The following is an 8,475-nucleotide window of genomic DNA, read 5'->3' as shown; positions in this document are numbered from 1 at the left end:
TTTCATGATGGATGATGCTGATCACCTTTCCTATCTAGTCAATTCTAAAATAATCATATCTTTTCAGAGCATGATTTATGACAAAATCTAAAGCAAAACACTTCTAATGGTCTAGTGCTTTGCACACTTTCATAGGTAACTTATGTGTTTTTCCATCCAACTTATCTCAGAAGGTGAGACTCAACCTTGAGTTATACCCAGATAAAGTTAGGCTGCAATCCTATGCACAATTGCTTTGGAGTAAGCCCCAGAAAACAGGCTGCAATCCTATGCACACTTTCCTGAGAGTAAGCCTCATTGAAGACCATGGGACTTACTTCTGAGTAGACATGCATAGGCTTGTGGTCAGACTTACTTCTAAGTAAACATGTATCGGGTTCACTGTTAGTCAATGACTAGAGGTGTTTGAATTATTTAACTTGTTCAAATGTAAACCCATCATGTTCAGTAATACTTCAACTGTACACCTATCTTGCTCACTGGAAACACCTCTAGTCCTGACTAAGCTACACAGTCATGTAGCTACGGCAGGGCACGGCACTCAGTTTTGCTGCATTTCTTCTGCTTTGCTCTTGCCACCACAAATGGCTCCAACAGGAAGGGGGAGGGGCACCTTACAGGGCTTGTTGAGATGCCCTGCAAAAGCTAGTGTGGTGCCCCCCGTACCTATGCTACTGAAGCCACACTGACACTAATGGAATATCAGTTAGTCATCACCAACTTGTCTCAATTATTCCCAAGGTACATAGTTGTGATTCACTTCTTTTCTATACAACACCATGTGGTTAACTTACCCATCAAGATCAGTGGGCTGGAATACACATTGAAGCTCTGGCAGACCATGCATGATGGTTTCAATGACACCTTTAAGCCAGGGCTGGCCAACCTTTCAACTTTAGGGCTCCTGGACCTTTAACTGGTCAGATGACAAGCTGTACCTGCTGAAATTTCCTCTTCTACACAATGGAAGAGGTGCCCTAGAGTTGAAAGGTTTGCCACCCCTGCTTTAACTCATTTTGGCTAAGCCTACAGGTGTACACGTTTGATCCCTGTTGTGTATATGCAATGCTGGGTAAAAATGGTTTAAGCTCATCTTTAGTGACCACCCATGTCAAACCATCATCTCTGAAAAGCTACATGTACCCACAAACCTCAAAGTCTGCATGTGAAACCTCAGGAAGATCAAATCAAACATTCAGAATGGTAGGACGCAGCTGAGGCACAGGTTACATGCACGGCCTATTCTTAATGGCTTCCCTTCCATCCTCACTATTAATCAGATCATCCCCCAAACAGACATATAGATTGTTTTAATCTCCCAACTTCTCTGCTTTACCGCGAACATCTTCATCTGTTGTCTTCTTTCTCACGTCCTCATTAATATTCACTCGCCTTCTTCTGCTGTCTTCTGAGTTTTTCCTAAACTGTTACAATCCCAAAGCCCAAATCTCTAGCTATTACTTCACAAGCACTTCTGACAAATATCTCTCAGAGATCAGAACAATTCTGTGCTCCCCCAGTACTGTTCCCCAAACACAACATGACATGACTTTTTTTTCCCTGAAAATTGAACCTCTGTGCCCGTGAGCCACTGCAGTTTTTCCACCGCTTTGCTATTCTGCCGCATCTCTTGCCGTCTGTCTTTTTTTTTGTCATTGAAATCTCTATTGTCTCAGCGCACGGCACCAGAAGGCCTGCATCGGAGAGTAAGCAGTTTTGAATGTGTTGTGTGAAGTCCACAGAGTAATCCAATTCAGGGAGAGAATGATTGGGAATCATTAAATTTTCTTTTAACGTTACAGCGCTTTGATGACTTTATCAGTGTTTCCGCATAAGCCCCGACACTTTCTTCCACATGCTATCGCGGCTTATGAAATTGACTGCACTCAAGCCCGTGGCTGGGAATAAAATGCTGACCGTTTTACAAAAGAGTTTTGATTTCTCCACTGTTAGCAAGTTAAGGATTACAGTTCCAACCTTTGACTGGCAGTACCAAGTTTTTCAAAGTTTAAGATGCTCTTATCTTGATAGGATGGCAGTGAAGGTGAGGTGGAAATTGGGGCACTGTGGTTCAAATGGAAAGAATTTTAAGCCATGCTAGGAAAAGAACTGTTCTGGAACATGAGGTCAAGGCAAGATGATGGTTGGTAGAATCGCAGAAAAAGCAAAAGTGTTGTAAGGATGAACAAGGGGGCAGGAAGTATGGTCTGGAGGTGGCTGTCGCCTTGCCTGAAGAGCTAAGTAGGATCAGCTTGGGTCTGGCTTTGGGACTTCATGTGTCTCCTCTCGGCTTCTGTGAAGGCTGGGAGTCTTCCTTGGGGACAACATTGTGACACTCTTTATAGGAGGCACATGAAGCTGCACCCTTGGGGAGAACACTGTGATGTTCTCCCAAAGGGCAGGGCTTAACAGCTTGGGTGAAGACTCCCAGCCTTCACAGATGCCGGATGGAGGAGCTGTGAAACAAGTAGTGCCCTTTCCTTGGGGAGAGCATCACAATATTCTACCCAAAAGTGCAGCTTCACGTGCCTCCTACTGGCTTCTGTAAAAGCTCCCAGAACATATTCACCAAAACCTACTACTCACCTGGTAAAGAAAAAGCACAGCTAAAATCTGATGGAGATGTCTGAATTTTCCGATCCTTCAAAGAGGAACTTACATGGATCTTTGGGAACCTTTAAATATGTTCACTGAGTTGTAGCAGATGAGACAACAGCAACCAGACATGGTATTTGGATGGTGTATGTCTGTGGAGCAGAAACTGGGAAAATTTGATGTCATGGCATCATTAACACCATTTCTTTTTTGCTGACACTTTGTGCACTGTGAAACATTGTGGGAACAGGCAGCCCAATCCTAAAGGCTGTGCTCCTGGCAGATGCAGCGGTGCCAGAGTGGCTACTGATGCATCCTGCGGCCTAGAAGCAGCTTTTTATGGTCTCTTTGGGGGAAAGAGACTTTCATCCCCATCCCCCAAGGAAAGCCCTAAGCTCTGCAATGGGGCTTTTCAAGTCTGTGCTGGTTATTTTGCTGGCACAGAATTGAGAGATTCCATGTCAGGTCATTCAGCCCGACATGGATTTCAGGACTCTGCTGGTTGCGCTCCTCTCCTGTCCTGGTTCCTCCCCTCACCCTTCTCCCACCCATGAGGTGCCCTGGAGCTCTTACCAAGTTCTGGGTGGCATACAACCAGTCAGAACTGGTCCAGTGCTGGCATTGACTTGGAGCAGGGTGTTGCGGGACGTTGCACTCGGAGTCAGTGCTGGTTTATGTACCTGGATTCGATCCAGGGTACAGAAAAACAAACAAACAAAATACTGCATGACACAGTTACTGTAGAGATGAAAGCCTCAGATAATCTTCTTCTCCAGAACATCCAAGCAGAACCAACACTAATTGTGGTCGTCAAAAACAACAGATTTTCTATGCTTATCAGACATGTACTATTCTATGCCTGCAAAATCTGACAAAGATTATTTAATGGGAGGCCCTCAAAGGAGAAGTCACAGCAGCCACTCAAGCTGAAGGACCCCATAGAATTTCTGATTGCGTCTCTGTCCACAGACGTATAGACAATATTCCTGCCAAGGTCTTCCGTGAATGCCCCTAAGTTAGTAGGGAAAGTCTGTGTATGCAGCAGAAATAATTACTACAATCAACACACCATGTAATGTACCCTAGGGAAAGCCACAGTTCAAACTGGTGTTTCCGCAAGCACTGAATGGGATGTCAGAGCATCTGGAGAACAAATGCCTCTCAGCTTCACAAGATGACATGCCCTCCTTATGTAACTAGCACAGAACCAAGGACTCATGGCTTCACACTTCAGCTGGCTAGACAGTTAGCAGTGTGTTGCGAAACACTCAGTGAATCTCAAATGTGAATATTTGTGAATGACATGTGAATGTCAAATTAGGGGTCAATCCTATCAAACTTCCGCTGCTAATGCAGTCACAATGCAGTCCTGAGGTCAGAAAACAAATGTTCCCTTACCTAGGAGAGGCCTCTGTGACTGCCGCCCCCTCGCAAAATGCAGCACACGCCCCAATGCTGTGGCTACCACAGCACTGGAAAGGTGGATAGGATTGGGCCCCCAAAACCTGACAATGCCTATGAAGATGTCAGCGTCATCAGTACTATGGTGAAAGGAAACTAGATTGCTATCAGTCTAATCCTATTCCTTGCCAGCCCACAGCATTCAACACCACAGCAGGAGCACATGGTGACCAGATGGCCCAGGAGAGGAAAGTTTTTCTTTCTTACACCTTTGTAGGCAACCTGGTTGCCAATAGGTGTCATTGTTCCAAGGAGACTCAGGGTTCAATCTTAATGGAGGCCTGCCGGCTCACCACCGGTGCACACTGTCACAAACATGCAGTGAGTGCTGGAGCAGGCTTGGCGCGAGCCTTTGCTGGGCCGGCGCCTGTCGGAGGCAGGTACAATGCTGCCTGGTGCTCCATGTGAGTGCTGAGAGGCAGAGAGGTAAATCAGGGTGGTGAGGGAGGCGTTTTGAAGCAGAGGGAGGCAGGGAGAAAGCACTGGGGGGAGGGAGTGGGTCTAGAGGGGGGTGGGACCGGTGGAGCTCTGCTCCGCCAGATTCAGAGCCCCGCATCGGACCAGGAGGCCCAACATGGGACTTCTTTACTTTAATGGGACTCCATTGCAGGGCTTTTTACCTTGCCTGGGGGAGGGGGACAAATGTCCCTTCCCCTAAGGAGACGCTGGGAGCTACACATGGCTGCCCAGCATCCGTAGGTTGGAGTGGCAGCCACTTTGGTGCCTCTGCAGCCTTGGGCGCTGGGCAGCTCAGGATTGGGCTGTCAAGGGATATTTGGGGGCAGGGAAGGGGGGAAAGGATCTCAGTGTACATCACGGCCACTCAACTTCTCCCCCTGCCCCTGAACCTCCCCCACCACTGACCTATCCGCTTCAGCTGGGTGTCTGGGACCCGCTGTCACATGGGTGGGGCCTCTTGCCATTTAAGAACATAAGAACATAAGAACATAAGAACAGCCCCACTGGATCAGGCCATAGGCCCATCTAGTCCAGCTTCCTGTATCTCACAGCGGCCCACCAAATGCCCCAGGGAGCACACCAGATAACAAGAGACCTCGTCCTGGTGCTCTCCCCTACATCTGGCATTCTGACTTAACCCATTCCTAAAATCAGGAGGTTGCGCATACACATCATGGCTTGTACCCCATAATGGATTTTTCCTCCAGAAACTCGTCCAATCCCCTTTTAAAGGCGTCTAGGCTAGACGCCAGCACCACATCCTGTGGCAAGGAGTTCCACAGACCGACCACACGCTGAGTAAAGAAATATTTTCTTTTGTCTGTCCTAACCCGCCCAACACTCAATTTTAGTGGATGTCCCCTGGTTCTGGTATTATGTGAGAGTGTAAAGAGCATCTCCCTATCCACTCTGTCCATCCCCTGCATAATTTTGTATGTCTCAATCATGTCCCCCCTCAAGCGTCTCTTTTCTAGGCTGAAGAGGCCCAAACGCCGTAGCCTTTCCTCATAAGGAAGGTGCCCCAGCCCCGTAATCAGCTTAGTCGCTCTCTTTTGCACCTTTTCCATTTCCACTATGTCTTTTTTGAGATGCGGCGACCAGAACTGGACACAATACTCCAGGTGTGGCCTTACCATAGATTTGTACAACGGCATTATAATATTAGCCGTTTTGTTCTCAATACCCTTCCTAATGATCCCAAGCATAGAATTGGCCTTCTTCACTGCCGCCGCACATTGGGTCGACACTTTCATCGACCTTTCCACCACCACCCCAAGATCTCTCTCCTGATCTGTCACAGACAGCTCAGAACCCATCAGCCTATATCTAAAGTTTTGATTTTTTGCCCCAATGTGCATGACTTTACACTTACTGACATTGAAGCGCATCTGCCATTTTGCTGCCCATTCTGCCAGTCTGGAGAGATCCTTCTGGAGCTCCTCACAATCACTTCTGGTCTTTACCACTCGGAAAAGTTTGGTGTCGTCTGCAAACTTAGCCACTTCACTGCTCAACCCTGTCTCCAGGTCATTTATGAAGAGGTTGAAAAGCACCGGTCCCAGGACAGATCCTTGGGGCACACCACTTTTCACCTCTCTCCATTGTGAAAATTGCCCATTGACACCCACTCGCTGCTTCCTGGCCTCCAACCAGTTCTCAATCCACGAGAGGACCTGTCCTCTAATTCCCTGACTGTGGAGTTTTTTCAGTAGCCTTTGGTGAGGGACCGTGTCAAATGCCTTCTGAAAGTCCAGATATATAATGTCCACGGGTTCTCCCACATCCACATGCCTGTTGACCTTTTCAAAGAATTCTATAAGGTTTGTGAGGCAAGACTTACCCTTACAGAAGCCATGCTGACTCTCCCTCAGCAAGGCCTGTTCGTCTATGTGTTTTGAGAGCCTATCTTTGATGAGGCATTCCACCATCTTACCCGGTATGGATGTTAGGCTGACCGGCCTATAGTTTCCCGGGTCCCCCCTCTTTCCCTTTTTAAAAATAGGCGTGACATTTGCTATCCTCCAATCTTCTGGTACCGTGGCTGTTTTGAGGGACAAGTTGCATACCTTAGTCAAGAGATCTGCAACTTCATTCTTCAATTCCTTAATAACCCTTGGGTGTATGCCATCAGGGCCCGGTGACTTATTGATCTTTAATTTATCAATGAGGTCTGAAACATCTTCTCTTTTAACCTCTATCTGACTTAACTCCTCGGTTAGGAGGGGCCGTTCGGGCAGCGGTATCTGCCCGAGGTCTTCTGCCGTGAAGACAGATGCAAAGAACTCATTTAATTTCTCTGCCATCTCTAAGTCTCCATTTATCTCCCCTTTCCCTCCCTCACCATCCAGAGGGCCAACCGCTTCTCTGGCGGGTTTCCTGCTTCTAACATATTTGAAGAAGCTTTTATTATTCCCCTTAATGTTGCTGGCCATGCGTTCCTCATAGTCTCGCTTGGCCTCCCCTATCACCTTCTTACATTTCTTTTGCCACAGTTTATGTTCCTTTTTATTCTCTTCATCAGGGCAAGACTTCCATTTACGGAAGGAAGCTTCCTTGCCCTTCACAGCCTCTCTAACTTGGCTGGTTAGCCATGCGGGCACTCTCCTGGATTTAGTGGAACCCTTCTTTCTTTGCGGTATACACCTCTGCTGGGCCTCTATTACTGTTGTTTTAAGCAGCCTCCATGCACTCTGGAGAGACTGGACTCTTTTTACCCTCCCTTTCAACCTCCTTCTAACCAGCCTCCTCATTTGAGGGAAGTCCACCCGTCGGAAGTCAAGGGTTTTTGTTAGAGATTTGCCTGGTATTCTTCCCCCAACGTGCACATCAAAACGGATCGCAGCATGATCACTGTTCCCCAATGGCTCAGTAACGTTTACATCTCTAACCAGGTCCTGCGTACCGCACAAAATTAAATCCAGAGTCACCTGTCCTCTGGTTGGCTCCTTGACTAGCTGATCTTTTAAAATTTAAAATAAATGAAAAATTTTTCCAGACGCTGACCTTCACCCCAGGCAAAGCCTCCTGGGCGTTCTTCAGGCAGTGGGTTGTAATTGGGGTCGTCTTCTGGCATATCAAATATTGCTTTCAGAATGGAAGGTGTTCTTAGGAGTCTTCCTCCCCCGGGTTGATTAGGAAAGACATCTTCCAAGAAAAAATATATGTGGCCCACAGCAATACCCAGGAGGTCGACAATAATGGAGTTTCCCAGTAAGAGTGAAAATCCCATGAGAACCCATGGCAGAAACGGGGCCTGAAAGATGAGCAGCCCAAAGAAGTTCATGCGGACAAAAGGATTCCGACGGCTCCAGACATACACCAGCATTATTGTGAATGCCTGCCCTAGGAAGACCAGGTTGACAAACAAGCCAAAAAGAGTCATTAACAGTCCACCAAAAAGGAACATAAATACAAAGTCTGCTGTCCGACCCCGGAATGATCCTTCCTCAAGCATTCGGCAGTAGCGATATAAAAATATCATATTAAATAAAAAATTAAATCCAACTGGTCCAAAGAAAAGGTAATTCGTTATAAGCCTCCATACTTGGAAGTGTTTAAATATTAATTCAGGGTTGAAATACAGTTGAAAAGGTGTGATTAATTCTAATTGCACGGCGGCGGTGGTGAGGACGCAGGCGGTGGTGTAGGCCCGCGTGACGGGAGGCACCTGCAGGTACTCCTGACGGAAGGTCTGGTACGCCATCTTGGCGCCATTTGTTCTAGTGCAGGGGTGCTCAATAGGTAGATCGCGATCTACCAGTAGATCGTGAGGCAAAATGAGTAGATCGCGGAGCCCTGTCTCTCCAAACTGTTAATATGTCAGTTTTGTCTAGTGACTATTTAGCTGACACTAAACTGACACTGAAACTGACACTTTAGCTGCTCTTCAGGGGGCGGGAGTTCGAGATGGAGTCGCTCTGATGGCGGTAGCCGCGGGAGGCCCCGAGTGACCCTCCCCTT

The 8,475-nt window shown here is 47.3% G+C and overlaps 1 pseudogene; it reads right to left on the bottom strand.

Annotated features, from left to right (window-relative positions):
* Positions 1 to 7,477: 7,477 nt before the first annotated feature.
* On the bottom strand, positions 7,478 to 8,221 carry LOC136656082 (derlin-2 pseudogene; annotated as a pseudogene).
* Positions 8,222 to 8,475: the final 254 nt, after the last annotated feature.

This window comes from Tiliqua scincoides, chromosome 6 (assembly GCF_035046505.1).
Source record: "Tiliqua scincoides isolate rTilSci1 chromosome 6, rTilSci1.hap2, whole genome shotgun sequence".
NCBI classification, from domain to species: Eukaryota; Metazoa; Chordata; class Lepidosauria; order Squamata; family Scincidae; genus Tiliqua; species Tiliqua scincoides.
This window is presented reverse-complemented; position numbering and strand designations above follow the sequence as displayed.